Genomic DNA, 26,701 nt, shown 5'->3' with positions numbered 1-26,701 from the left:
GGCACGCAGGAGGCTCAGAGGACCGCGGGCCCCAGCGAGCCCCGAGGCCCTGGGCAGCGAACGCCTTGGGGAGGTGGGCGAGGGGCTGGGGGAGGGGCGGCGGCCCCCGAGCCGGGTGGTGCCTGGAGGGTCCCAGGGTGGGAGAGCGCCACGACCTCGGCGCCCCTCACTCCACCCTCCCCGCTACACCCACCGGCGGGCACACCCGGCCGGCTGCTCCCGGTCCCGGAAGCCCTGTGGTCCCCCGGGCCGGGCCGGCGGTGTGTTGGCCGGGGGGGGGGGGGGCGGGGACGTGGGCGGGGCCGGGGGGCGGGGCGGCGTGTGCCGGCCACCGGGCCGCCGGGAGTCCGGTCGCGGGTGGTGCAGCTCAAGTGCAGCGCGCGCTCCGTGGAGAGCTGGAGAGCTGCGGCCGCCGGCTGGCCCGGGCGGCAGTTCAGAGCGAAAGGCAGGCGCAGCGCAGGGCTCTTAGGGCCCCTGGCGGCAGCCGCCTCCGTCTACGGCCATACCACCCTGAATGCGCCCGATCTCGTCTGATCTCGGAAGCTAAGCAGGGTCGGGCCCGGTTAGTACTTGGATGGGAGACCGCCTGGGAATACCGGGTGCTGTAGGCTTTTTGTTGTTTCTGTTTTGCCCTGCCTCCCCTCTCCTTTAGCCCCCGGCCCCAGCCGCACCGCAAGCCGCACCAGCCGCTGGCCCCTGGCACCCCACCGCGCTCAGAGCCGCCGCCTGCCTTCCAGCCCCTCTCAGGTTGGCTGGCCGGGGCCCCGACTCCCGCTGCAGACCTGGGTTGCCTCCGCGCGGCCCGCGAGCCCCTCGGCTTTCGGCGTCCAGGAAACCAGAGGAACGGCGGCGGCGGGGGCGCGGGGGTCTCTGTCTGGGGCTCCCTTGGCAGGCCTCAGGCAATTCTGGGCGGGGCCGGGGCCCCAGCCCCACCCCCAGACGCATCCTGGCAGGCAACCTCGCGGTCTCCCGCAGGCGCGGGCGCACAACACACACACACACACACACACACACACACACACACACACACCCTCACGCCCGCCCCCCTCCCCCCAAACACAGGCACACCTCCCGCAGCCCAGACAGGTCAAGAGCCGGAAACCACAAGTAAGGGAGACGGAGAAAGAGGGAGAGAGAGAGACAGCAAGAGGACCGCACAGGCTTCCAAAGCCCCGGCCGCCACACCCTCCCCCCTCCACTGTGGGTATCCACCCGGCCCCCCCAGTCGACCCGACCCCACCGTCGCCCACCGACACACTCACACGCACACTCTCTCCCACACTCACCCTCTGGCCTGGGGGCGGGGGCTGGGTCTCGCCTCAGGGAGCCAAGCCGAAGGGGACCTTTGAGACCTCGGCTGCGAGGAAGTCTTGGGGTCCCCACGGGTGATTGCCAGCCCCAGGGCACCGCGTCCAGCCGGGGCTCGCCGGGCCCAAGGCTCACGCCCCCTCCCTTGCGCGCGGGCCGCTCTCTGCGGTGTGTGACGGTCTGTGCCAGAGTGTCCGTCTCGGATGGGATGCCGTCCCCTGTGCCCTGTCCGTCTCCCGCTTTCCTTCTCGCTGTGGGTCGGTCGCTCTGTGTCTCCGTCTCTCTGGCTCTCCCTCCCTGGGTGTGCCTGCGCGCTCGTGTCTGTCTGTCTGTCTGCATCTGCATCTGCATCTGCATCTGCCCTCTCGCCGTCTTGGGAGCCTGTCTCTGAACCTTCATCTCTTTGCGTCTCTGTCTCTCCTGACCCCCGGCCTGCCGTCCCTTCCTCTGGCCCCGGCCTCTCACGGGTGGGTGCTCTGGCCGTGGCCCTGGCTGACGAGCTTGCGCCGGCCGGCTGTCTCACTTGGCGTGGGTGCCTGCGAGTGTGTCTGTGTGCCTGTCCGTGTGGCTGCACGTCGCTCGTCTGCACCCTCAGCAAGGTCCGGTGCTTGGAGGGCGGCGTGGGGGCAAGGGGGGGGCCTCGGTAGGGCGAAGGGGCGGGGCTGACGAGCTCTGGTCGCCGGCGCTGGTGGCTGCAGGTGGGTTTGGGCACCGCGCAGGTGCCGGGCAGGATGGGCGCTCAGGGCCACGGCTGGGCTGCGCCTAGGCCCGCAGGAGGCTCAGAGGACCGCGGGCCCCAGCGGGCCCCGAGGCCCTGGGCAGCGAACGCCTTGGGGAGGTGGGCGAGGGGCTGGGGGAGGGGCGGCGGCCCCCGAGCCGGGTGGTGCCTGGAGGGTCCCAGGGTGGGAGAGCGCCACGACCTCGGCGCCCCTCACTCCACCCTCCCCGCTACACCCACCGGCGGGCACACCCGGCCGGCTGCTCCCGGTCCCGGAAGCCCTGTGGTCCCCCGGGCCGGGCCGGCGGTGTGTTGGCCGGGGGGGGGGGGGGGGGGGGGGGGGGGGGGGGGCCGGGGGGCGGGGGGGGGGCGCGGGGCGGCGTGTGCCGGTCACCGGGCCGCCGGGAGTCCGGTCGCGGGTGGTGCAGCTCAAGTGCAGCGCGCGCTCCGTGGAGAGCTGGAGAGCTGCGGCCGCCGGCTGGCCCGGGCGGCAGGTCAGAGCGAAAGGCAGGCGCAGCGCAGGGCTCTTAGGGCGCCTGGCGGCAGCCGCCTCCGTCTACGGCCATACCACCCTGAACGCGCCCGATCTCGTCTGATCTCGGAAGCTAAGCAGGGTCGGGCCCGGTTAGTACTTGGATGGGAGACCGCCTGGGAATACCGGGTGCTGTAGGCTTTTTGTTGTTTCTGTTTTGCCCTGCCTCCCCTCTCCTTTAGCCCCCGGCCCCAGCCGCACCGCAAGCCGCACCAGCCGCTGGCCCCTGGCACCCCACCGCGCTCAGAGCCGCCGCCTGCCTTCCAGCCCCTCTCAGGTTGGCTGGCCGGGGCCCCGACTCCCGCTGCAGACCTGGGTTGCCTCCGCGCGGCCCGCGAGCCCCTCGGCTTTCGGCGTCCAGGAAACCAGAGGAACGGCGGCGGCGGGGGCGCGGGGGTCTCTGTCTGGGGCTCCCTTGGCAGGCCTCAGGCAATTCTGGGCGGGGCCGGGGCCCCAGCCCCACCCCCAGACGCATCCTGGCAGGCAACCTCGCGGTCTCCCGCAGGCGCGGGCGCACAACACACACACACACACACACACACACACACACACACCCTCACGCCCGCCCCCCTCCCCCCAAACCCAGGCACACCTCCCGCAGCCCAGACAGGTCAAGAGCCGGAAACCACAAGTAAGGGAGACGGAGAAAGAGGGAGAGAGAGAGACAGCAAGAGGACCGCACAGGCTTCCAAAGCCCCGGCCGCCACACCCTCCCCCCTCCACTGTGGGTATCCACCCGGCCCCCCCAGTCGACCCGACCCCACCGTCGCCCACCGACACACTCACACGCACACTCTCTCCCACACTCACCCTCTGGCCTGGGGGCGGGGGCTGGGTCTCGCCTCAGGGAGCCAAGCCGAAGGGGACCTTTGAGACCTCGGCTGCGAGGAAGTCTTGGGGTCCCCACGGGTGATTGCCAGCCCCAGGGCACCGCGTCCAGCCGGGGCTCGCCGGGCCCAAGGCTCACGCCCCCTCCCTTGCGCACGGGCCGCTCTCTGCGGTGTGTGACGGTCTGTGCCAGAGTGTCCGTCTCGGATGGGATGCCGTCCCCTGTGCCCTGTCCGTCTCCCGCTTTCCGTCTCGCTGTGGGTCGGTCGCTCTGTGTCTCCGTCTCTCTGGCTCTCCCTCCCTGGGTGTGCCTGCGCGCTCGTGTCTGTCTGTCTGTCTGCATCTGCATCTGCATCTGCATCTGCCCTCTCGCCGTCTTGGGAGCCTGTCTCTGAACCTTCATCTCTTTGCGTCTCTGTCTCTCCTGACCCCCGGCCTGCCGTCCCTTCCTCTGGCCCCGGCCTCTCACGGGTGGGTGCTCTGGCCGTGGCCCTGGCTGACGAGCTTGCGCCGGCCGGCTGTCTCACTTGGCGTGGGTGCCTGCGAGTGTGTCTGTGTGCCTGTCCGTGTGGCTGCACGTCGCTCGTCTGCACCCTCAGCAAGGTCCGGTGCTTGGAGGGCGGCGTGGGGGCAAGGGGGGGGCCTCGGTAGGGCGAAGGGGCGGGGCTGACGAGCTCTGGTCGCCGGCGCTGGTGGCTGCAGGTGGGTTTGGGCACCGCGCAGGTGCCGGGCAGGATGGGCGCTCAGGGCCACGGCTGGGCTGCGCCTAGGCCCGCAGGAGGCTCAGAGGACCGCGGGCCCCAGCGGGCCCCGAGGCCCTGGGCAGCGAACGCCTTGGGGAGGTGGGCGAGGGGCTGGGGGAGGGGCGGCGGCCCCCGAGCCGGGTGGTGCCTGGAGGGTCCCAGGGTGGGAGAGCGCCACGACCTCGGCGCCCCTCACTCCACCCTCCCCGCTACACCCACCGGCGGGCACACCCGGCCGGCTGCTCCCGGTCCCGGAAGCCCTGTGGTCCCCCGGGCCGGGCCGGCGGTGTGTTGGCCGGGGGGGGGGGGGGGGCGGGGACGTGGGCGGGGGCGGGGCGCGGGGCGGCGTGTGCCGGCCACCGGGCCGCCGGGAGTCCGGTCGCGGGTGGTGCAGCTCAAGTGCAGCGCGCGCTCCGTGGAGAGCTGGAGAGCTGCGGCCGCCGGCTGGCCCGGGCGGCAGGTCAGAGCGAAAGGCAGGCGCAGCGCAGGGCTCTTAGGGCGCCTGGCGGCAGCCGCCTCCGTCTACGGCCATACCACCCTGAACGCGCCCGATCTCGTCTGATCTCGGAAGCTAAGCAGGGTCGGGCCCGGTTAGTACTTGGATGGGAGACCGCCTGGGAATACCGGGTGCTGTAGGCTTTTTGTTGTTTCTGTTTTGCCCTGCCTCCCCTCTCCTTTAGCCCCCGGCCCCAGCCGCACCGCAAGCCGCACCAGCCGCTGGCCCCTGGCACCCCACCGCGCTCAGAGCCGCCGCCTGCCTTCCAGCCCCTCTCAGGTTGGCTGGCCGGGGCCCCGACTCCCGCTGCAGACCTGGGTTGCCTCCGCGCGGCCCGCGAGCCCCTCGGCTTTCGGCGTCCAGGAAACCAGAGGAACGGCGGCGGCGGGGGCGCGGGGGTCTCTGTCTGGGGCTCCCTTGGCAGGCCTCAGGCAATTCTGGGCGGGGCCGGGGCCCCAGCCCCACCCCCAGACGCATCCTGGCAGGCAACCTCGCGGTCTCCCGCAGGCGCGGGCGCACAACACACACACACACACACACACACACACACACACACACACCCTCACGCCCGCCCCCCTCCCCCCAAACACAGGCACACCTCCCGCAGCCCAGACAGGTCAAGAGCCGGAAACCACAAGTAAGGGAGACGGAGAAAGAGGGAGAGAGAGAGACAGCAAGAGGACCGCACAGGCTTCCAAAGCCCCGGCCGCCACACCCTCCCCCCTCCACTGTGGGTATCCACCCGGCCCCCCCAGTCGACCCGACCCCACCGTCGCCCACCGACACACTCACACGCACACTCTCTCCCACACTCACCCTCTGGCCTGGGGGCGGGGGCTGGGTCTCGCCTCAGGGAGCCAAGCCGAAGGGGACCTTTGAGACCTCGGCTGCGAGGAAGTCTTGGGGTCCCCACGGGTGATTGCCAGCCCCAGGGCACCGCGTCCAGCCGGGGCTCGCCGGGCCCAAGGCTCACGCCCCCTCCCTTGCGCACGGGCCGCTCTCTGCGGTGTGTGACGGTCTGTGCCAGAGTGTCCGTCTCGGATGGGATGCCGTCCCCTGTGCCCTGTCCGTCTCCCGCTTTCCGTCTCGCTGTGGGTCGGTCGCTCTGTGTCTCCGTCTCTCTGGCTCTCCCTCCCTGGGTGTGCCTGCGCGCTCGTGTCTGTCTGTCTGTCTGCATCTGCATCTGCCCTCTCGCCGTCTTGGGAGCCTGTCTCTGAACCTTCATCTCTTTGCGTCTCTGTCTCTCCTGACCCCCGGCCTGCCGTCCCTTCCTCTGGCCCCGGCCTCTCACGGGTGGGTGCTCTGGCCGTGGCCCTGGCTGACGAGCTTGCGCCGGCCGGCTGTCTCACTTGGCGTGGGTGCCTGCGAGTGTGTCTGTGTGCCTGTCCGTGTGGCTGCACGTCGCTCGTCTGCACCCTCAGCAAGGTCCGGTGCTTGGAGGGCGGCGTGGGGGCAAGGGGGGGGCCTCGGTAGGGCGAAGGGGCGGGGCTGACGAGCTCTGGTCGCCGGCGCTGGTGGCTGCAGGTGGGTTTGGGCACCGCGCAGGTGCCGGGCAGGATGGGCGCTCAGGGCCACGGCTGGGCTGCGCCTAGGCCCGCAGGAGGCTCAGAGGACCGCGGGCCCCAGCGGGCCCCGAGGCCCTGGGCAGCGAACGCCTTGGGGAGGTGGGCGAGGGGCTGGGGGAGGGGCGGCGGCCCCCGAGCCGGGTGGTGCCTGGAGGGTCCCAGGGTGGGAGAGCGCCACGACCTCGGCGCCCCTCACTCCACCCTCCCCGCTACACCCCCCGGCAGGCACACCCGGCCGGCTGCTCCCGGTCCCGGAAGCCCTGTGGTCCCCCGGGCCGGGCCGGCCGTGTGTTGGCCGGGGCGGGGGGGGGCGGGGGACGTGGGCGGGGGCGGGGCGCGGGGCGGCGTGTGCCGGCCACCGGGCCGCCGGGAGTCCGGTCGCGGGTGGTGCAGCTCAAGTGCAGCGCGCGCTCCGTGGAGAGCTGGAGAGCTGCGGCCGCCGGCTGGCCCGGGCGGCAGGTCAGAGCGAAAGGCAGGCGCAGCGCAGGGCTCTTAGGGCGCCTGGCGGCAGCCGCCTCCGTCTACGGCCATACCACCCTGAACGCGCCCGATCTCGTCTGATCTCGGAAGCTAAGCAGGGTCGGGCCCGGTTAGTACTTGGATGGGAGACCGCCTGGGAATACCGGGTGCTGTAGGCTTTTTGTTGTTTCTGTTTTGCCCTGCCTCCCCTCTCCTTTAGCCCCCGGCCCCAGCCGCACCGCAAGCCGCACCAGCCGCTGGCCCCTGGCACCCCACCGCGCTCAGAGCCGCCGCCTGCCTTCCAGCCCCTCTCAGGTTGGCTGGCCGGGGCCCCGACTCCCGCTGCAGACCTGGGTTGCCTCCGCGCGGCCCGCGAGCCCCTCGGCTTTCGGCGTCCAGGAAACCAGAGGAACGGCGGCGGCGGGGGCGCGGGGGTCTCTGTCTGGGGCTCCCTTGGCAGGCCTCAGGCAATTCTGGGCGGGGCCGGGGCCCCAGCCCCACCCCCAGACGCATCCTGGCAGGCAACCTCGCGGTCTCCCGCAGGCGCGGGCGCACAACACACACACACACACACACACACACACCCTCACGCCCGCCCCCCTCCCCCCAAACACAGGCACACCTCCCGCAGCCCAGACAGGTCAAGAGCCGGAAACCACAAGTAAGGGAGACGGAGAAAGAGGGAGAGAGAGAGACAGCAAGAGGACCGCACAGGCTTCCAAAGCCCCGGCCGCCACACCCTCCCCCCTCCACTGTGGGTATCCACCCGGCCCCCCCAGTCGACCCGACCCCACCGTCGCCCACCGACACACTCACACGCACACTCTCTCCCACACTCACCCTCTGGCCTGGGGGCGGGGGCTGGGTCTCGCCTCAGGGAGCCAAGCCGAAGGGGACCTTTGAGACCTCGGCTGCGAGGAAGTCTTGGGGTCCCCACGGGTGATTGCCAGCCCCAGGGCACCGCGTCCAGCCGGGGCTCGCCGGGCCCAAGGCTCACGCCCCCTCCCTTGCGCGCGGGCCGCTCTCTGCGGTGTGTGACGGTCTGTGCCAGAGTGTCCGTCTCGGATGGGATGCCGTCCCCTGTGCCCTGTCCGTCTCCCGCTTTCCGTCTCGCTGTGGGTCGGTCGCTCTGTGTCTCCGTCTCTCTGGCTCTCCCTCCCTGGGTGTGCCTGCGCGCTCGTGTCTGTCTGTCTGTCTGCATCTGCATCTGCCCTCTCGCCGTCTTGGGAGCCTGTCTCTGAACCTTCATCTCTTTGCGTCTCTGTCTCTCCTGACCCCCGGCCTGCCGTCCCTTCCTCTGGCCCCGGCCTCTCACGGGTGGGTGCTCTGGCCGTGGCCCTGGCTGACGAGCTTGCGCCGGCCGGCTGTCTCACTTGGCGTGGGTGCCTGCGAGTGTGTCTGTGTGCCTGTCCGTGTGGCTGCACGTCGCTCGTCTGCACCCTCAGCAAGGTCCGGTGCTTGGAGGGCGGCGTGGGGGCAAGGGGGGGGCCTCGGTAGGGCGAAGGGGCGGGGCTGACGAGCTCTGGTCGCCGGCGCTGGTGGCTGCAGGTGGGTTTGGGCACCGCGCAGGTGCCGGGCAGGATGGGCGCTCAGGGCCACGGCTGGGCTGCGCCTAGGCCCGCAGGAGGCTCAGAGGACCGCGGGCCCCAGCGGGCCCCGAGGCCCTGGGCAGCGAACGCCTTGGGGAGGTGGGCGAGGGGCTGGGGGAGGGGCGGCGGCCCCCGAGCCGGGTGGTGCCTGGAGGGTCCCAGGGTGGGAGAGCGCCACGACCTCGGCGCCCCTCACTCCACCCTCCCCGCTACACCCCCCGGCAGGCACACCCGGCCGGCTGCTCCCGGTCCCGGAAGCCCTGTGGTCCCCCGGGCCGGGCCGGCCGTGTGTTGGCCGGGGCGGGGGGGGGGGCGGGGGACGTGGGCGGGGGCGGGGCGCGGGGCGGCGTGTACCGGCCACCGGGCCGCCGGGAGTCCGGTCGCGGGTGGTGCAGCTCAAGTGCAGCGCGCGCTCCGTGGAGAGCTGGAGAGCTGCGGCCGCCGGCTGGCCCGGGCGGCAGGTCAGAGCGAAAGGCAGGCGCAGCGCAGGGCTCTTAGGGCGCCTGGCGGCAGCCGCCTCCGTCTACGGCCATACCACCCTGAACGCGCCCGATCTCGTCTGATCTCGGAAGCTAAGCAGGGTCGGGCCCGGTTAGTACTTGGATGGGAGACCGCCTGGGAATACCGGGTGCTGTAGGCTTTTTGTTGTTTCTGTTTTGCCCTGCCTCCCCTCTCCTTTAGCCCCCGGCCCCAGCCGCACCGCAAGCCGCACCAGCCGCTGGCCCCTGGCACCCCACCGCGCTCAGAGCCGCCGCCTGCCTTCCAGCCCCTCTCAGGTTGGCTGGCCGGGGCCCCGACTCCCGCTGCAGACCTGGGTTGCCTCCGCGCGGCCCGCGAGCCCCTCGGCTTTCGGCGTCCAGGAAACCAGAGGAACGGCGGCGGCGGGGGCGCGGGGGTCTCTGTCTGGGGCTCCCTTGGCAGGCCTCAGGCAATTCTGGGCGGGGCCGGGGCCCCAGCCCCACCCCCAGACGCATCCTGGCAGGCAACCTCGCGGTCTCCCGCAGGCGCGGGCGCACAACACACACACACACACACACACACACACCCTCACGCCCGCCCCCCTCCCCCCAAACACAGGCACACCTCCCGCAGCCCAGACAGGTCAAGAGCCGGAAACCACAAGTAAGGGAGACGGAGAAAGAGGGAGAGAGAGAGACAGCAAGAGGACCGCACAGGCTTCCAAAGCCCCGGCCGCCACACCCTCCCCCCTCCACTGTGGGTATCCACCCGGCCCCCCCAGTCGACCCGACCCCACCGTCGCCCACCGACACACTCACACGCACACTCTCTCCCACACTCACCCTCTGGCCTGGGGGCGGGGGCTGGGTCTCGCCTCAGGGAGCCAAGCCGAAGGGGACCTTTGAGACCTCGGCTGCGAGGAAGTCTTGGGGTCCCCACGGGTGATTGCCAGCCCCAGGGCACCGCGTCCAGCCGGGGCTCGCCGGGCCCAAGGCTCACGCCCCCTCCCTTGCGCACGGGCCGCTCTCTGCGGTGTGTGACGGTCTGTGCCAGAGTGTCCGTCTCGGATGGGATGCCGTCCCCTGTGCCCTGTCCGTCTCCCGCTTTCCGTCTCGCTGTGGGTCGGTCGCTCTGTGTCTCCGTCTCTCTGGCTCTCCCTCCCTGGGTGTGCCTGCGCGCTCGTGTCTGTCTGTCTGTCTGCATCTGCATCTGCATCTGCATCTGCCCTCTCGCCGTCTTGGGAGCCTGTCTCTGAACCTTCATCTCTTTGCGTCTCTGTCTCTCCTGACCCCCGGCCTGCCGTCCCTTCCTCTGGCCCCGGCCTCTCACGGGTGGGTGCTCTGGCCGTGGCCCTGGCTGACGAGCTTGCGCCGGCCGGCTGTCTCACTTGGCGTGGGTGCCTGCGAGTGTGTCTGTGTGCCTGTCCGTGTGGCTGCACGTCGCTCGTCTGCACCCTCAGCAAGGTCCGGTGCTTGGAGGGCGGCGTGGGGGCAAGGGGGGGGCCTCGGTAGGGCGAAGGGGCGGGGCTGACGAGCTCTGGTCGCCGGCGCTGGTGGCTGCAGGTGGGTTTGGGCACCGCGCAGGTGCCGGGCAGGATGGGCGCTCAGGGCCACGGCTGGGCTGCGCCTAGGCCCGCAGGAGGCTCAGAGGACCGCGGGCCCCAGCGGGCCCCGAGGCCCTGGGCAGCGAACGCCTTGGGGAGGTGGGCGAGGGGCTGGGGGAGGGGCGGCGGCCCCCGAGCCGGGTGGTGCCTGGAGGGTCCCAGGGTGGGAGAGCGCCACGACCTCGGCGCCCCTCACTCCACCCTCCCCGCTACACCCACCGGCGGGCACACCCGGCCGGCTGCTCCCGGTCCCGGAAGCCCTGTGGTCCCCCGGGCCGGGCCGGCCGTGTGTTGGCCGGGGCGGGGGGGGGGGGCCGGGACGTGGGCGGGGGCGGGGCGCGGGGCGGCTTGTACTGGCCACCGGGCCGCCGGGAGTCCGGTCGCGGGTGGTGCAGCTCAAGTGCAGCGCGCGCTCCGTGGAGAGCTGGAGAGCTGCGGCCGCCGGCTGGCCCGGGCGGCAGGTCAGAGCGAAAGGCAGGCGCAGCGCAGGGCTCTTAGGGCGCCTGGCGGCAGCCGCCTCCGTCTACGGCCATACCACCCTGAACGCGCCCGATCTCGTCTGATCTCGGAAGCTAAGCAGGGTCGGGCCCGGTTAGTACTTGGATGGGAGACCGCCTGGGAATACTGGGTGCTGTAGGCTTTTTGTTGTTTCTGTTTTGCCCTGCCTCCCCTCTCCTTTAGCCCCCGGCCCCAGCCGCACCGCAAGCCGCACCAGCCGCTGGCCCCTGGCACCCCACCGCGCTCAGAGCCGCCGCCTGCCTTCCAGCCCCTCTCAGGTTGGCTGGCCGGGGCCCCGACTCCCGCTGCAGACCTGGGTTGCCTCCGCGCGGCCCGCGAGCCCCTCGGCTTTCGGCGTCCAGGAAACCAGAGGAACGGCGGCGGCGGGGGCGCGGGGGTCTCTGTCTGGGGCTCCCTTGGCAGGCCTCAGGCAATTCTGGGCGGGGCCGGGGCCCCAGCCCCACCCCCAGACGCATCCTGGCAGGCAACCTCGCGGTCTCCCGCAGGCGCGGGCGCACAACACACACACACACACACACACACACACACACACCCTCACGCCCGCCCCCCTCCCCCCAAACACAGGCACACCTCCCGCAGCCCAGACAGGTCAAGAGCCGGAAACCACAAGTAAGGGAGACGGAGAAAGAGGGAGAGAGAGAGACAGCAAGAGGACCGCACAGGCTTCCAAAGCCCCGGCCGCCACACCCTCCCCCCTCCACTGTGGGTATCCACCCGGCCCCCCCAGTCGACCCGACCCCACCACCGTCGCCCACCGACACACTCACACGCACACTCTCTCCCACACTCACCCTCTGGCCTGGGGGCGGGGGCTGGGTCTCGCCTCAGGGAGCCAAGCCGAAGGGGACCTTTGAGACCTCGGCTGCGAGGAAGTCTTGGGGTCCCCACGGGTGATTGCCAGCCCCAGGGCACCGCGTCCAGCCGGGGCTCGCCGGGCCCAAGGCTCACGCCCCCTCCCTTGCGCACGGGCCGCTCTCTGCGGTGTGTGACGGTCTGTGCCAGAGTGTCCGTCTCGGATGGGATGCCGTCCCCTGTGCCCTGTCCGTCTCCCGCTTTCCTTCTCGCTGTGGGTCGGTCGCTCTGTGTCTCCGTCTCTCTGGCTCTCCCTCCCTGGGTGTGCCTGCGCGCTCGTGTCTGTCTGTCTGTCTGCATCTGCATCTGCATCTGCATCTGCCCTCTCGCCGTCTTGGGAGCCTGTCTCTGAACCTTCATCTCTTTGCGTCTCTGTCTCTCCTGACCCCCGGCCTGCCGTCCCTTCCTCTGGCCCCGGCCTCTCACGGGTGGGTGCTCTGGCCGTGGCCCTGGCTGACGAGCTTGCGCCGGCCGGCTGTCTCACTTGGCGTGGGTGCCTGCGAGTGTGTCTGTGTGCCTGTCCGTGTGGCTGCACGTCGCTCGTCTGCACCCTCAGCAAGGTCCGGTGCTTGGAGGGCGGCGTGGGGGCAAGGGGGGGGCCTCGGTAGGGCGAAGGGGCGGGGCTGACGAGCTCTGGTCGCCGGCGCTGGTGGCTGCAGGTGGGTTTGGGCACCGCGCAGGTGCCGGGCAGGATGGGCGCTCAGGGCCACGGCTGGGCTGCGCCTAGGCCCGCAGGAGGCTCAGAGGACCGCGGGCCCCAGCGGGCCCCGAGGCCCTGGGCAGCGAACGCCTTGGGGAGGTGGGCGAGGGGCTGGGGGAGGGGCGGCGGCCCCCGAGCCGGGTGGTGCCTGGAGGGTCCCAGGGTGGGAGAGCGCCACGACCTCGGCGCCCCTCACTCCACCCTCCCCGCTACACCCACCGGCGGGCACACCCGGCCGGCTGCTCCCGGTCCCGGAAGCCCTGTGGTCCCCCGGGCCGGGCCGGCGGTGTGTTGGCCGGGGGGGGGGGGGGGGGGGGGGGGGCGGGGACGTGGGCGGGGGCGGGGCGCGGGGCGGCGTGTGCCGGCCACCGGGCCGCCGGGAGTCCGGTCGCGGGTGGTGCAGCTCAAGTGCAGCGCGCGCTCCGTGGAGAGCTGGAGAGCTGCGGCCGCCGGCTGGCCCGGACGGCAGGTCAGAGCGAAAGGCAGGCGCAGCGCAGGGCTCTTAGGGCGCCTGGCGGCAGCCGCCTCCGTCTACGGCCATACCACCCTGAACGCGCCCGATCTCGTCTGATCTCGGAAGCTAAGCAGGGTCGGGCCCGGTTAGTACTTGGATGGGAGACCGCCTGGGAATACCGGGTGCTGTAGGCTTTTTGTTGTTTCTGTTTTGCCCTGCCTCCCCTCTCCTTTAGCCCCCGGCCCCAGCCGCACCGCAAGCCGCACCAGCCGCTGGCCCCTGGCACCCCACCGCGCTCAGAGCCGCCGCCTGCCTTCCAGCCCCTCTCAGGTTGGCTGGTCGGGGCCCCGACTCCCGCTGCAGACCTGGGTTGCCTCCGCGCGGCCCGCGAGCCCCTCGGCTTTCGGCGGCCAGGAAACCAGAGGAACGGCGGCGGCGGGGGCGCGGGGGTCTCTGTCTGGGGCTCCCTTGGCAGGCCTCAGGCAATTCTGGGAGGGGCCGGGGCCCCAGCCCCACCCCCAGACGCATCCTGGCAGGCAACCTCGCGGTCTCCCGCAGGCGCGGGCGCACAACACACACACACACACACACACACACACACACACACACACCCTCACGCCCGCCCCCCTCCCCCCAAACACAGGCACACCTCCCGCAGCCCAGACAGGTCAAGAGCCGGAAACCACAAGTAAGGGAGACGGAGAAAGAGGGAGAGAGAGAGACAGCAAGAGGACCGCACAGGCTTCCAAAGCCCCGGCCGCCACACCCTCCCCCCTCCACTGTGGGTATCCACCCGGCCCCCCCAGTCGACCCGACCCCACCGTCGCCCACCGACACACTCACACGCACACTCTCTCCCACACTCACCCTCTGGCCTGGGGGCGGGGGCTGGGTCTCGCCTCAGGGAGCCAAGCCGAAGGGGACCTTTGAGACCTCGGCTGCGAGGAAGTCTTGGGGTCCCCACGGGTGATTGCCAGCCCCAGGGCACCGCGTCCAGCCGGGGCTCGCCGGGCCCAAGGCTCACGCCCCCTCCCTTGCGCACGGGCCGCTCTCTGCGGTGTGTGACGGTCTGTGCCAGAGTGTCCGTCTCGGATGGGATGCCGTCCCCTGTGCCCTGTCCGTCTCCCGCTTTCCGTCTCGCTGTGGGTCGGTCGCTCTGTGTCTCCGTCTCTCTGGCTCTCCCTCCCTGGGTGTGCCTGCGCGCTCGTGTCTGTCTGTCTGTCTGCATCTGCATCTGCATCTGCATCTGCCCTCTCGCCGTCTTGGGAGCCTGTCTCTGAACCTTCATCTCTTTGCGTCTCTGTCTCTCCTGACCCCCGGCCTGCCGTCCCTTCCTCTGGCCCCGGCCTCTCACGGGTGGGTGCTCTGGCCGTGGCCCTGGCTGACGAGCTTGCGCCGGCCGGCTGTCTCACTTGGCGTGGGTGCCTGCGAGTGTGTCTGTGTGCCTGTCCGTGTGGCTGCACGTCGCTCGTCTGCACCCTCAGCAAGGTCCGGTGCTTGGAGGGCGGCGTGGGGGCAAGGGGGGGGCCTCGGTAGGGCGAAGGGGCGGGGCTGACGAGCTCTGGTCGCCGGCGCTGGTGGCTGCAGGTGGGTTTGGGCACCGCGCAGGTGCCGGGCAGGATGGGCGCTCAGGGCCACGGCTGGGCTGCGCCTAGGCCCGCAGGAGGCTCAGAGGACCGCGGGCCCCAGCGGGCCCCGAGGCCCTGGGCAGCGAACGCCTTGGGGAGGTGGGCGAGGGGCTGGGGGAGGGGCGGCGGCCCCCGAGCCGGGTGGTGCCTGGAGGGTCCCAGGGTGGGAGAGCGCCACGACCTCGGCGCCCCTCACTCCACCCTCCCCGCTACACCCACCGGCGGGCACACCCGGCCGGCTGCTCCCGGTCCCGGAAGCCCTGTGGTCCCCCGGGCCGGGCCGGCGGTGTGTTGGCCGGGGGGGGGGGGGGGGGGGGGGGGGGGGCGGGGGGGGGGGGGGGGGCGGGGCGGGGGGCGGCGTGTGCCGGCCACCGGGCCGCCGGGAGTCCGGTCGCGGGTGGTGCAGCTCAAGTGCAGCGCGCGCTCCGTGGAGAGCTGGAGAGCTGCGGCCGCCGGCTGGCCCGGGCGGCAGGTCAGAGCGAAAGGCAGGCGCAGCGCAGGGCTCTTAGGGCGCCTGGCGGCAGCCGCCTCCGTCTACGGCCATACCACCCTGAACGCGCCCGATCTCGTCTGATCTCGGAAGCTAAGCAGGGTCGGGCCCGGTTAGTACTTGGATGGGAGACCGCCTGGGAATACCGGGTGCTGTAGGCTTTTTGTTGTTTCTGTTTTGCCCTGCCTCCCCTCTCCTTTAGCCCCCGGCCCCAGCCGCACCGCAAGCCGCACCAGCCGCTGGCCCCTGGCACCCCACCGCGCTCAGAGCCGCCGCCTGCCTTCCAGCCCCTCTCAGGTTGGCTGGCCGGGGCCCCGACTCCCGCTGCAGACCTGGGTTGCCTCCGCGCGGCCCGCGAGCCCCTCGGCTTTCGGCGTCCAGGAAACCAGAGGAACGGCGGCGGCGGGGGCGCGGGGGTCTCTGTCTGGGGCTCCCTTGGCAGGCCTCAGGCAATTCTGGGCGGGGCCGGGGCCCCAGCCCCACCCCCAGACGCATCCTGGCAGGCAACCTCGCGGTCTCCCGAAGGCGCGGGCGCACAACACACACACACACACACACACACACACACACACACACACCCTCACGCCCGCCCCCCTCCCCCCAAACACAGGCACACCTCCCGCAGCCCAGACAGGTCAAGAGCCGGAAACCACAAGTAAGGGAGACGGAGAAAGAGGGAGAGAGAGAGACAGCAAGAGGACCGCACAGGCTTCCAAAGCCCCGGCCGCCACACCCTCCCCCCTCCACTGTGGGTATCCACCCGGCCCCCCCAGTCGACCCGACCCCACCACCGTCGCCCACCGACACACTCACACGCACACTCTCTCCCACACTCACCCTCTGGCCTGGGGGCGGGGGCTGGGTCTCGCCTCAGGGAGCCAAGCCGAAGGGGACCTTTGAGACCTCGGCTGCGAGGAAGTCTTGGGGTCCCCACGGGTGATTGCCAGCCCCAGGGCACCGCGTCCAGCCGGGGCTCGCCGGGCCCAAGGCTCACGCCCCCTCCCTTGCGCACGGGCCGCTCTCTGCGGTGTGTGACGGTCTGTGCCAGAGTGTCCGTCTCGGATGGGATGCCGTCCCCTGTGCCCTGTCCGTCTCCCGCTTTCCGTCTCGCTGTGGGTCGGTCGCTCTGTGTCTCCGTCTCTCTGGCTCTCCCTCCCTGGGTGTGCCTGCGCGCTCGTGTCTGTCTGTCTGTCTGCATCTGCATCTGCATCTGCATCAGCATCTGCCCTCTCGCCGTCTTGGGAGCCTGTCTCTGAACCTTCATCTCTTTGCGTCTCTGTCTCTCCTGACCCCCGGCCTGCCGTCCCTTCCTCTGGCCCCGGCCTCTCACGGGGGGGTGCTCTGGCCGTGGCCCTGGCTGACGAGCTTGCGCCGGCCGGCTGTCTCACTTGGCGTGGGTGCCTGCGAGTGTGTCTGTGTGCCTGTCCGTGTGGCTGCACGTCGCTCGTCTGCACCCTCAGCAAGGTCCGGTGCTTGGAGGGCGGCGTGGGGGCAAGGGGGGGGCCTCGGTAGGGCGAAGGGGTGGGGCTGACGAGCTCTGGTCGCCGGCGCTGGTGGCTGCAGGTGGGTTTGGGCACCGCGCAGGTGCCGGGCAGGATGGGCGCTCAGGGCCACGGCTGGGCTGCGCCTAGGCACGCAGGAGGCTCAGAGGACCGCGGGCCCCAGCGAGCCCCGAGGCCCTGGGCAGCGAACGCCTTGGGGAGGTGGGCGAGGGGCTGGGGGAGGGGCGGCGGCCCCCGAGCCGGGTGGTGCCTGGAGGGTCCCAGGGTGGGAGAGCGCCACGACCTCGGCGCCCCTCACTCCACCCTCCCCGCTACACCCACCGGCGGGCACACCCGGCCGGCTGCTCCCGGTCCCGGAAGCCCTGTGGTCCCCCGGGCCGGGCCGGCGGTGTGTTGGCCGGGGGGGGGGGGGGGCGGGGACGTGGGCGGGGCCGGGGGGCGGGGCGGCGTGTGCCGGCCACCGGGCCGCCGGGAGTCCGGTCGCGGGTGGTGCAGCTCAAGTGCAGCGCGCGCTCCGTGGAGAGCTGGAGAGCTGCGGCCGCCGGCTGGCCCGGGCGGCAGTTCAGAGCGAAAGGCAGGCGCAGCGCAGGGCTCTTAGGGCCCCTGGCGGCAGCCGCCTCCGTCTACGGCCATACCACCCTGAATGCGCCCGATCTCGTCTGATCTCGGAAGCTAAGCAGGGTCGGGCCCGGTTAGTACTTGGATGGGAGACCGCCTGGGAATACCGGGTGCTGTAGGCTTTTTGTTGTTTCTGTTTTGCCCTGCCTCCCCTCTCCTTTAGCCCCCGGCCCCAGCCGCACCGCAAGCCGCACCAGCCGCTGGCCCCTGGCACCCCACCGCGCTCAGAGCCGCCGCCTGCCTTCCAGCCCCTCTCAGGTTGGCTGGCCGGGGCCCCGACTCCCGCTGCAGACCTGGGTTGCCTCCGCGCGGCCCGCGAGCCCCTCGGCTTTCGGCGGCCAGGAAACCAGAGGAACGGCGGCGGCGGGGGCGCGGGGGTCTCTGTCTGGGGCTCCCTTGGCAGGCCTCAGGCAATTCTGGGCGGGGCCGGGGCCCCAGCCCCACCCCCAGACGCATCCTGGCAGGCAACCTCGCGGTCTCCCGCAGGCGCGGGCGCACAACACACACACACACACACACACACACACACACACACACACACACCCTCACGCCCGCCCCCCTCCCCCCAAACACAGGCACACCTCCCGCAGCCCAGACAGGTCAAGAGCCGGAAACCACAAGTAAGGGAGACGGAGAAAGAGGGAGAGAGAGAGACAGCAAGAGGACCGCACAGGCTTCCAAAGCCCCGGCCGCCACACCCTCCCCCCTCCACTGTGGGTATCCACCCGGCCCCCCCAGTCGACCCGACCCCACCGTCGCCCACCGACACACTCACACGCACACTCTCTCCCACACTCACCCTCTGGCCTGGGGGCGGGGGCTGGGTCTCGCCTCAGGGAGCCAAGCCGAAGGGGACCTTTGAGACCTCGGCTGCGAGGAAGTCTTGGGGTCCCCACGGGTGATTGCCAGCCCCAGGGCACCGCGTCCAGCCGGGGCTCGCCGGGCCCAAGGCTCACGCCCCCTCCCTTGCGCGCGGGCCGCTCTCTGCGGTGTGTGACGGTCTGTGCCAGAGTGTCCGTCTCGGATGGGATGCCGTCCCCTGTGCCCTGTCCGTCTCCCGCTTTCCTTCTCGCTGTGGGTCGGTCGCTCTGTGTCTCCGTCTCTCTGGCTCTCCCTCCCTGGGTGTGCCTGCGCGCTCGTGTCTGTCTGTCTGTCTGCATCTGCATCTGCATCTGCATCTGCCCTCTCGCCGTCTTGGGAGCCTGTCTCTGAACCTTCATCTCTTTGCGTCTCTGTCTCTCCTGACCCCCGGCCTGCCGTCCCTTCCTCTGGCCCCGGCCTCTCACGGGTGGGTGCTCTGGCCGTGGCCCTGGCTGACGAGCTTGCGCCGGCCGGCTGTCTCACTTGGCGTGGGTGCCTGCGAGTGTGTCTGTGTGCCTGTCCGTGTGGCTGCACGTCGCTCGTCTGCACCCTCAGCAAGGTCCGGTGCTTGGAGGGCGGCGTGGGGGCAAGGGGGGGGCCTCGGTAGGGCGAAGGGGCGGGGCTGACGAGCTCTGGTCGCCGGCGCTGGTGGCTGCAGGTGGGTTTGGGCACCGCGCAGGTGCCGGGCAGGATGGGCGCTCAGGGCCACGGCTGGGCTGCGCCTAGGCCCGCAGGAGGCTCAGAGGACCGCGGGCCCCAGCGGGCCCCGAGGCCCTGGGCAGCGAACGCCTTGGGGAGGTGGGCGAGGGGCTGGGGGAGGGGCGGCGGCCCCCGAGCCGGGTGGTGCCTGGAGGGTCCCAGGGTGGGAGAGCGCCACGACCTCGGCGCCCCTCACTCCACCCTCCCCGCTACACCCACCGGCGGGCACACCCGGCCGGCTGCTCCCGGTCCCGGAAGCCCTGTGGTCCCCCGGGCCGGGCCGGCCGTGTGTTGGCCGGGGCGGGGGGGGGCGGGGACGTGGGCGGGGGCGGGGCGCGGGGCGGCGTGTGCCGGCCACCGGGCCGCCGGGAGTCCGGTCGCGGGTGGTGCAGCTCAAGTGCAGCGCGCGCTCCGTGGAGAGCTGGAGAGCTGCGGCCGCCGGCTGGCCCGGGCGGCAGGTCAGAGCGAAAGGCAGGCGCAGCGCAGGGCTCTTAGGGCCCCTGGCGGCAGCCGCCTCCGTCTACGGCCATACCACCCTGAACGCGCCCGATCTCGTCTGATCTCGGAAGCTAAGCAGGGTCGGGCCCGGTTAGTACTTGGATGGGAGACCGCCTGGGAATACCGGGTGCTGTAGGCTTTTTGTTGTTTCTGTTTTGCCCTGCCTCCCCTCTCCTTTAGCCCCCGGCCCCAGCCGCACCGCAAGCCGCACCAGCCGCTGGCCCCTGGCACCCCACCGCGCTCAGAGCCGCCGCCTGCCTTCCAGCCCCTCTCAGGTTGGCTGGCCGGGGCCCCGACTCCCGCTGCAGACCTGGGTTGCCTCCGCGCGGCCCGCGAGCCCCTCGGCTTTCGGCGTCCAGGAAACCAGAGGAACGGCGGCGGCGGGGGCGCGGGGGTCTCTGTCTGGGGCTCCCTTGGCAGGCCTCAGGCAATTCTGGGCGGGGCCGGGGCCCCAGCCCCACCCCCAGACGCATCCTGGCAGGCAACCTCGCGGTCTCCCGCAGGCGCGGGCGCACAACACACACACACACACACACACACACACACACACACACCCTCACGCCCGCCCCCCTCCCCCCAAACACAGGCACACCTCCCGCAGCCCAGACAGGTCAAGAGCCGGAAACCACAAGTAAGGGAGACGGAGAAAGAGGGAGAGAGAGAGACAGCAAGAGGACCGCACAGGCTTCCAAAGCCCCGGCCGCCACACCCTCCCCCCTCCACTGTGGGTATCCACCCGGCCCCCCCAGTCGACCCGACCCCACCGTCGCCCACCGACACACTCACACGCACACTCTCTCCCACACTCACCCTCTGGCCTGGGGGCGGGGGCTGGGTCTCGCCTCAGGGAGCCAAGCCGAAGGGGACCTTTGAGACCTCGGCTGCGAGGAAGTCTTGGGGGTCCCCACGGGTGATTGCCAGCCCCAGGGCACCGCGTCCAGCCGGGGCTCGCCGGGCCCAAGGCTCACGCCCCCTCCCTTGCGCACGGGCCGCTCTCTGCGGTGTGTGACGGTCTGTGCCAGAGTGTCCGTCTCGGATGGGATGCCGTCCCCTGTGCCCTGTCCGTCTCCCGCTTTCCGTCTCGCTGTGGGTCGGTCGCTCTGTGTCTCCGTCTCTCTGGCTCTCCCTCCCTGGGTGTGCCTGCGCGCTCGTGTCTGTCTGTCTGTCTGCATCTGCATCTGCATCTGCATCTGCCCTCTCGCCGTCTTGGGAGCCTGTCTCTGAACCTTCATCTCTTTGCGTCTCTGTCTCTCCTGACCCCCGGCCTGCCGTCCCTTCCTCTGGCCCCGGCCTCTCACGGGGGGGTGCTCTGGCCGTGGCCCTGGCTGACGAGCTTGCGCCGGCCGGCTGTCTCACTTGGCGTGGGTGCCTGCGAGTGTGTCTGTGTGCCTGTCCGTGTGGCTGCACGTCGCTCGTCTGCACCCTCAGCAAGGTCCGGTGCTTGGAGGGCGGCGTGGGGGCAAGGGGGGGGCCTCGGTAGGGCGAAGGGGCGGGGCTGACGAGCTCTGGTCGCCGGCGCTGGTGGCTGCAGGTGGGTTTGGGCACCGCGCAGGTGCCGGGCAGGATGGGCGCTCAGGGCCACGGCTGGGCTGCGCCTAGGCACGCAGGAGGCTCAGAGGACCGCGGGCCCCAGCGAGCCCCGAGGCCCTGGGCAGCGAACGCCTTGGGGAGGTGGGCGAGGGGCTGGGGGAGGGGCGGCGGCCCCCGAGCCGGGTGGTGCCTGGAGGGTCCCAGGGTGGGAGAGCGCCACGACCTCGGCGCCCCTCACTCCACCCTCCCCGCTACACCCACCGGCGGGCACACCCGGCCGGCTGCTCCCGGTCCCGGAAGCCCTGTGGTCCCCCGGGCCGGGCCGGCGGTGTGTTGGCCGGGGGGGGGGGGGGGGGGGGGGGGGGGGGGGGGGGGGGCGGGGCGCGGGGCGGCGTGTGCCGGCCACCGGGCCGCCGGGAGTCCGGTCGCGGGTGGTGCAGCTCAAGTGCAGCGCGCGCTCCGTGGAGAGCTGGAGAGCTGCGGCCGCCGGCTGGCCCGGGCGGCAGTTCAGAGCGAAAGGCAGGCGCAGCGCAGGGCTCTTAGGGCGCCTGGCGGCAGCCGCCTCCGTCTACGGCCATACCACCCTGAATGCGCCCGATCTCGTCTGATCTCGGAAGCTAAGCAGGGTCGGGCCCGGTTAGTACTTGGATGGGAGACCGCCTGGGAATACCGGGTGCTGTAGGCTTTTTGTTGTTTCTGTTTTGCCCTGCCTCCCCTCTCCTTTAGCCCCCGGCCCCAGCCGCACCGCAAGCCGCACCAGCCGCTGGCCCCTGGCACCCCACCGCGCTCAGAGCCGCCGCCTGCCTTCCAGCCCCTCTCAGGTTGGCTGGCCGGGGCCCCGACTCCCGCTGCAGACCTGGGTTGCCTCCGCGCGGCCCGCGAGCCCCTCGGCTTTCGGCGTCCAGGAAACCAGAGGAACGGCGGCGGCGGGGGCGCGGGGGTCTCTGTCTGGGGCTCCCTTGGCAGGCCTCAGGCAATTCTGGGCGGGGCCGGGGCCCCAGCCCCACCCCCAGACGCATCCTGGCAGGCAACCTCGCGGTCTCCCGCAGGCGCGGGCGCACAACACACACACACACACACACACACACACACACACACACACACCCTCACGCCCGCCCCCCTCCCCCCAAACACAGGCACACCTCCCGCAGCCCAGACAGGTCAAGAGCCGGAAACCACAAGTAAGGGAGACGGAGAAAGAGGGAGAGAGAGAGACAGCAAGAGGACCGCACAGGCTTCCAAAGCCCCGGCCGCCACACCCTCCCCCCTCCACTGTGGGTATCCACCCGGCCCCCCCAGTCGACCCGACCCCACCGTCGCCCACCGACACACTCACACGCACACTCTCTCCCACACTCACCCTCTGGCCTGGGGGCGGGGGCTGGGTCTCGCCTCAGGGAGCCAAGCCGAAGGGGACCTTTGAGACCTCGGCTGCGAGGAAGTCTTGGGGTCCCCACGGGTGATTGCCAGCCCCAGGGCACCGCGTCCAGCCGGGGCTCGCCGGGCCCAAGGCTCACGCCCCCTCCCTTGCGCGCGGGCCGCTCTCTGCGGTGTGTGACGGTCTGTGCCAGAGTGTCCGTCTCGGATGGGATGCCGTCCCCTGTGCCCTGTCCGTCTCCCGCTTTCCTTCTCGCTGTGGGTCGGTCGCTCTGTGTCTCCGTCTCTCTGGCTCTCCCTCCCTGGGTGTGCCTGCGCGCTCGTGTCTGTCTGTCTGTCTGCATCTGCATCTGCATCTGCATCTGCCCTCTCGCCGTCTTGGGAGCCTGTCTCTGAACCTTCATCTCTTTGCGTCTCTGTCTCTCCTGACCCCCGGCCTGCCGTCCCTTCCTCTGGCCCCGGCCTCTCACGGGTGGGTGCTCTGGCCGTGGCCCTGGCTGACGAGCTTGCGCCGGCCGGCTGTCTCACTTGGCGTGGGTGCCTGCGAGTGTGTCTGTGTGCCTGTCCGTGTGGCTGCACGTCGCTCGTCTGCACCCTCAGCAAGGTCCGGTGCTTGGAGGGCGGCGTGGGGGCAAGGGGGGGGCCTCGGTAGGGCGAAGGGGCGGGGCTGACGAGCTCTGGTCGCCGGCGCTGGTGGCTGCAGGTGGGTTTGGGCACCGCGCAGGTGCCGGGCAGGATGGGCGCTCAGGGCCACGGCTGGGCTGCGCCTAGGCCCGCAGGAGGCTCAGAGGACCGCGGGCCCCAGCGGGCCCCGAGGCCCTGGGCAGCGAACGCCTTGGGGAGGTGGGCGAGGGGCTGGGGGAGGGGCGGCGGCCCCCGAGCCGGGTGGTGCCTGGAGGGTCCCAGGGTGGGAGAGCGCCACGACCTCGGCGCCCCTCACTCCACCCTCCCCGCTACACCCACCGGCGGGCACACCCGGCCGGCTGCTCCCGGTCCCGGAAGCCCTGTGGTCCCCCGGGCCGGGCCGGCGGTGTGTTGGCCGGGGGGGGGGGGGGGGGGGCGGGGACGTGGGCGGGGGCGGGGCGCGGGGCGGCGTGTGCCGGCCACCGGGCCGCCGGGAGTCCGGTCGCGGGTGGTGCAGCTCAAGTGCAGCGCGCGCTCCGTGGAGAGCTGGAGAGCTGCGGCCGCCGGCTGGCCCGGACGGCAGGTCAGAGCGAAAGGCAGGCGCAGCGCAGGGCTCTTAGGGCGCCTGGCGGCAGCCGCCTCCGTCTACGGCCATACCACCCTGAACGCGCCCGATCTCGTCTGATCTCGGAAGCTAAGCAGGGTCGGGCCCGGTTAGTACTTGGATGGGAGACCGCCTGGGAATACCGGGTGCTGTAGGCTTTTTGTTGTTTCTGTTTTGCCCTGCCTCCCCTCTCCTTTAGCCCCCGGCCCCAGCCGCACCGCAAGCCGCACCAGCCGCTGGCCCCTGGCACCCCACCGCGCTCAGAGCCGCCGCCTGCCTTCCAGCCCCTCTCAGGTTGGCTGGTCGGGGCCCCGACTCCCGCTGCAGACCTGGGTTGCCTCCGCGCGGCCCGCGAGCCCCTCGGCTTTCGGCGGCCAGGAAACCAGAGGAACGGCGGCGGCGGGGGCGCGGGGGTCTCTGTCTGGGGCTCCCTTGGCAGGCCTCAGGCAATTCTGGGAGGGGCCGGGGCCCCAGCCCCACCCCCAGACGCATCCTGGCAGGCAACCTCGCGGTCTCCCGCAGGCGCGGGCGCACAACACACACACACACACACACACACACACACACACACACACACCCTCACGCCCGCCCCCCTCCCCCCAAACACAGGCACACCTCCCGCAGCCCAGACAGGTCAAGAGCCGGAAACCACAAGTAAGGGAGACGGAGAAAGAGGGAGAGAGAGAGACAGCAAGAGGACCGCACAGGCTTCCAAAGCCCCGGCCGCCACACCCTCCCCCCTCCACTGTGGGTATCCACCCGGCCCCCCCAGTCGACCCGACCCCACCGTCGCCCACCGACACACTCACACGCACACTCTCTCCCACACTCACCCTCTGGCCTGGGGGCGGGGGCTGGGTCTCGCCTCAGGGAGCCAAGCCGAAGGGGACCTTTGAGACCTCGGCTGCGAGGAAGTCTTGGGGTCCCCACGGGTGATTGCCAGCCCCAGGGCACCGCGTCCAGCCGGGGCTCGCCGGGCCCAAGGCTCACGCCCCCTCCCTTGCGCACGGGCCGCTCTCTGCGGTGTGTGACGGTCTGTGCCAGAGTGTCCGTCTCGGATGGGATGCCGTCCCCTGTGCCCTGTCCGTCTCCCGCTTTCCGTCTCGCTGTGGGTCGGTCGCTCTGTGTCTCCGTCTCTCTGGCTCTCCCTCCCTGGGTGTGCCTGCGCGCTCGTGTCTGTCTGTCTGTCTGCATCTGCATCTGCATCTGCATCTGCCCTCTCGCCGTCTTGGGAGCCTGTCTCTGAACCTTCATCTCTTTGCGTCTCTGTCTCTCCTGACCCCCGGCCTGCCGTCCCTTCCTCTGGCCCCGGCCTCTCACGGGTGGGTGCTCTGGCCGTGGCCCTGGCTGACGAGCTTGCGCCGGCCGGCTGTCTCACTTGGCGTGGGTGCCTGCGAGTGTGTCTGTGTGCCTGTCCGTGTGGCTGCACGTCGCTCGTCTGCACCCTCAGCAAGGTCCGGTGCTTGGAGGGCGGCGTGGGGGCAAGGGGGGGGCCTCGGTAGGGCGAAGGGGCGGGGCTGACGAGCTCTGGTCGCCGGCGCTGGTGGCTGCAGGTGGGTTTGGGCACCGCGCAGGTGCCGGGCAGGATGGGCGCTCAGGGCCACGGCTGGGCTGCGCCTAGGCCCGCAGGAGGCTCAGAGGACCGCGGGCCCCAGCGGGCCCCGAGGCCCTGGGCAGCGAACGCCTTGGGGAGGTGGGCGAGGGGCTGGGGGAGGGGCGGCGGCCCCCGAGCCGGGTGGTGCCTGGAGGGTCCCAGGGTGGGAGAGCGCCACGACCTCGGCGCCCCTCACTCCACCCTCCCCGCTACACCCACCGGCGGGCACACCCGGCCGGCTGCTCCCGGTCCCGGAAGCCCTGTGGTCCCCCGGGCCGGGCCGGCGGTGTGTTGGCCGGGGGGGGGGGGGGGGGGGGGGGGGGGGGGGGGGGGGGGGACGGGGGCGGGGGCGGGGCGCGGGGCGGCGTGTGCCGGCCACCGGGCCGCCGGGAGTCCGGTCGCGGGTGGTGCAGCTCAAGTGCAGCGCGCGCTCCGTGGAGAGCTGGAGAGCTGCGGCCGCCGGCTGGCCCGGGCGGCAGGTCAGAGCGAAAGGCAGGCGCAGCGCAGGGCTCTTAGGGCGCCTGGCGGCAGCCGCCTCCGTCTACGGCCATACCACCCTGAACGCGCCCGATCTCGTCTGATCTCGGAAGCTAAGCAGGGTCGGGCCCGGTTAGTACTTGGATGGGAGACCGCCTGGGAATACCGGGTGCTGTAGGCTTTTTGTTGTTTCTGTTTTGCCCTGCCTCCCCTCTCCTTTAGCCCCCGGCCCCAGCCGCACCGCAAGCCGCACCAGCCGCTGGCCCCTGGCACCCCACCGCGCTCAGAGCCGCCGCCTGCCTTCCAGCCCCTCTCAGGTTGGCTGGCCGGGGCCCCGACTCCCGCTGCAGACCTGGGTTGCCTCCGCGCGGCCCGCGAGCCCCTCGGCTTTCGGCGTCCAGGAAACCAGAGGAACGGCGGCGGCGGGGGCGCGGGGGTCTCTGTCTGGGGCTCCCTTGGCAGGCCTCAGGCAATTCTGGGCGGGGCCGGGGCCCCAGCCCCACCCCCAGACGCATCCTGGCAGGCAACCTCGCGGTCTCCCGAAGGCGCGGGCGCACAACACACACACACACACACACACACACACACACACACACACCCTCACGCCCGCCCCCCTCCCCCCAAACACAGGCACACCTCCCGCAGCCCAGACAGGTCAAGAGCCGGAAACCACAAGTAAGGGAGACGGAGAAAGAGGGAGAGAGAGAGACAGCAAGAGGACCGCACAGGCTTCCAAAGCCCCGGCCGCCACACCCTCCCCCCTCCACTGTGGGTATCCACCCGGCCCCCCCAGTCGACCCGACCCCACCACCGTCGCCCACCGACACACTCACACGCACACTCTCTCCCACACTCACCCTCTGGCCTGGGGGCGGGGGCTGGGTCTCGCCTCAGGGAGCCAAGCCGAAGGGGACCTTTGAGACCTCGGCTGCGAGGAAGTCTTGGGGTCCCCACGGGTGATTGCCAGCCCCAGGGCACCGCGTCCAGCCGGGGCTCGCCGGGCCCAAGGCTCACGCCCCCTCCGTTGCGCACGGGCCGCTCTCTGCGGTGTGTGACGGTCTGTGCCAGAGTGTCCGTCTCGGATGGGATGCCGTCCCCTGTGCCCTGTCCGTCTCCCGCTTTCCGTCTCGCTGTGGGTCGGTCGCTCTGTGTCTCCGTCTCTCTGGCTCTCCCTCCCTGGGTGTGCCTGCGCGCTCGTGTCTGTCTGTCTGTCTGCATCTGCATCTGCATCTGCATCAGCATCTGCCCTCTCGCCGTCTTGGGAGCCTGTCTCTGAACCTTCATCTCTTTGCGTCTCTGTCTCTCCTGACCCCCGGCCTGCCGTCCCTTCCTCTGGCCCCGGCCTCTCACGGGGGGGTGCTCTGGCCGTGGCCC

The 26,701-nt window shown here is 71.6% G+C and overlaps 13 non-coding genes across 13 annotated transcripts; all 13 read left to right on the top strand.

Annotated features, from left to right (window-relative positions):
* The first annotated feature begins 492 nt into the window (after positions 1–492).
* Positions 493–611, top strand: LOC138430670 (5S ribosomal RNA). The gene has a single exon (XR_011253348.1). It is a non-coding gene; the product is annotated as a 5S ribosomal RNA (ribosomal RNA).
* A 1,969-nt stretch (positions 612–2,580) lies between these two features.
* On the top strand, positions 2,581–2,699 carry LOC138430573 (5S ribosomal RNA). Its single transcript, XR_011253264.1, has one exon. It is a non-coding gene; the product is annotated as a 5S ribosomal RNA (ribosomal RNA).
* Positions 2,700–4,649: 1,950 nt separating this feature from the next.
* LOC138430572 (5S ribosomal RNA) lies at positions 4,650–4,768 on the top strand. Its single transcript, XR_011253263.1, has one exon. It is a non-coding gene; the product is annotated as a 5S ribosomal RNA (ribosomal RNA).
* A 1,941-nt stretch (positions 4,769–6,709) lies between these two features.
* LOC138430571 (5S ribosomal RNA) lies at positions 6,710–6,828 on the top strand. The gene has a single exon (XR_011253262.1). It is a non-coding gene; the product is annotated as a 5S ribosomal RNA (ribosomal RNA).
* Positions 6,829–8,759: 1,931 nt separating this feature from the next.
* On the top strand, positions 8,760–8,878 carry LOC138430570 (5S ribosomal RNA). Its single transcript, XR_011253261.1, has one exon. It is a non-coding gene; the product is annotated as a 5S ribosomal RNA (ribosomal RNA).
* A 1,943-nt stretch (positions 8,879–10,821) lies between these two features.
* On the top strand, positions 10,822–10,940 carry LOC138430606 (5S ribosomal RNA). The gene has a single exon (XR_011253295.1). It is a non-coding gene; the product is annotated as a 5S ribosomal RNA (ribosomal RNA).
* A 1,960-nt stretch (positions 10,941–12,900) lies between these two features.
* LOC138430569 (5S ribosomal RNA) lies at positions 12,901–13,019 on the top strand. Its single transcript, XR_011253260.1, has one exon. It is a non-coding gene; the product is annotated as a 5S ribosomal RNA (ribosomal RNA).
* Positions 13,020–14,985: 1,966 nt separating this feature from the next.
* Positions 14,986–15,104, top strand: LOC138430567 (5S ribosomal RNA). Its single transcript, XR_011253258.1, has one exon. It is a non-coding gene; the product is annotated as a 5S ribosomal RNA (ribosomal RNA).
* Positions 15,105–17,066: 1,962 nt separating this feature from the next.
* On the top strand, positions 17,067–17,185 carry LOC138430669 (5S ribosomal RNA). Its single transcript, XR_011253347.1, has one exon. It is a non-coding gene; the product is annotated as a 5S ribosomal RNA (ribosomal RNA).
* A 1,956-nt stretch (positions 17,186–19,141) lies between these two features.
* LOC138430566 (5S ribosomal RNA) lies at positions 19,142–19,260 on the top strand. The gene has a single exon (XR_011253257.1). It is a non-coding gene; the product is annotated as a 5S ribosomal RNA (ribosomal RNA).
* Positions 19,261–21,217: 1,957 nt separating this feature from the next.
* LOC138430668 (5S ribosomal RNA) lies at positions 21,218–21,336 on the top strand. Its single transcript, XR_011253346.1, has one exon. It is a non-coding gene; the product is annotated as a 5S ribosomal RNA (ribosomal RNA).
* Positions 21,337–23,295: 1,959 nt separating this feature from the next.
* On the top strand, positions 23,296–23,414 carry LOC138430565 (5S ribosomal RNA). The gene has a single exon (XR_011253256.1). It is a non-coding gene; the product is annotated as a 5S ribosomal RNA (ribosomal RNA).
* Positions 23,415–25,389: 1,975 nt separating this feature from the next.
* Positions 25,390–25,508, top strand: LOC138430563 (5S ribosomal RNA). Its single transcript, XR_011253255.1, has one exon. It is a non-coding gene; the product is annotated as a 5S ribosomal RNA (ribosomal RNA).
* Positions 25,509–26,701: the final 1,193 nt, after the last annotated feature.

Source organism: Ovis canadensis, chromosome 25, assembly GCF_042477335.2.
Source record: "Ovis canadensis isolate MfBH-ARS-UI-01 breed Bighorn chromosome 25, ARS-UI_OviCan_v2, whole genome shotgun sequence".
Lineage (NCBI taxonomy): Eukaryota > Metazoa > Chordata > Mammalia > Artiodactyla > Bovidae > Ovis > Ovis canadensis.
This window is presented reverse-complemented; position numbering and strand designations above follow the sequence as displayed.